The 1,351-nt window shown below is 34.4% G+C and overlaps 1 protein-coding gene across 1 annotated transcript in view; it reads right to left on the bottom strand.

Moving 5' to 3' along the window:
• LOC107634355 (protein ABHD17B-like) overlaps window positions 1–1,351 on the bottom strand; it is a 9,682-nt gene that overhangs the window by 7,514 nt on the left and 817 nt on the right. The gene's annotated exons all lie outside the window — the stretch shown is intronic.

Here is a 1,351-nt window from a genome sequence, read left to right as displayed (position 1 = left end):
ACATAGTTTAAAAAAAAATAATTCAAAAATAAAAAAAATTTAAAATTATTATAAAATTAATTTTTCTCTTTTAACCTATTATTTAGGTTGTTCAGAAAAAATATTGTTACTTATACTTTCTCTTTTCCTATTAGACATTATTTATATATAATTTTCTATCTATTGATTCTATGTATGAAATCTATGACAGAGAAAAAACATGAGAAAAGTCGAAGAAGAGCATGCTACCCAAATCGCTGCAAGAAGCCCAAACCTCTTTTGACTTTGGAGGATGAGAAGGACACAAACAGTTGGTGGTCGCAAATGTGGGAGGGGTATGGCATTGGGTGCATCAACACCAGCAATGCGCCTCGATTTAATGATGCTAAGATGCTAGGGGACCATACTACTACGGGTTAGCAAGACCAATGAGGATGTGGTGCATGGAGTTAAAGGCATGCTAGCTACCATTGGGAGCACCACATTAAGTCGATACAAAGGTGACTGACCTGAAAAGCATAGTCAGCCAATTGTAAACGCTCATGTAGTCGCGCAATGTAGAGCAGCTCTTCTAACAGTGTACAACTAACCCATCCAACTCCCTTTATGACCGGTAATGGTAACACACGCAAGATCTAAAACGAAGATCCACCCACACTGACGATGATGCCGATGACAACGAATTCCTCATCGAGGACTACCTGTGAACATTATTTTATGACATTATTCACAATTGATATTTTTATTGAATTTATTTGTTTATATTATATATACAACAGGTAAGGAAAAAAGAAAACCTTAATTGATCATTAGGCTATTTCTAAGAAAAAGATAAAAATAGTCATTTTTATTATTTATAGATGCCCCTCGCATCAGTATAGCTATTTTAATAGTAATTTTTTATATTTTAGCGACAGTTTTACTAACAGCCACGAGGCATTGGTAAAAATCATCAAATTTTATCAATAGGGTTATGACTTGTCACACTTTTATCATTGTCCCGACCATCTATAAAATTTATTACGCGCCTGGACTATAAATCGTAAGACTATCGATAATACTTAACATTCTTGTAATGGGTGAATGAGCAACACCATATTCACTAATGCCACGAGACGAATGGTCTATCGAAATGCGAAGTCAAAAATTAATAAAAGGAGTGGGGTGGAGATAAGGGTACAGTGAAGGTGGGATCCTGGAGTCGGAAGAGGAATGGTGATGATAATAAAGATGATGATGTTGTTGTTGTTGTTGTTGTTGTTGTTGTTGTTGTTGTTGTTGTTGATGATGATAAAGAGGGAAAATGATGGGATGATAGTAAAGATGATGATAATATATCAATGAGTAAAATTAAAAAAAAAAAAACACTTAT

Source organism: Arachis ipaensis, chromosome B03, assembly GCF_000816755.2.
Source record: "Arachis ipaensis cultivar K30076 chromosome B03, Araip1.1, whole genome shotgun sequence".
NCBI lineage: Eukaryota > Viridiplantae > Streptophyta > Magnoliopsida > Fabales > Fabaceae > Arachis > Arachis ipaensis.
Note: the sequence above shows the minus strand (reverse complement) of the source record. Positions and strands in the feature narration are given on the sequence as shown.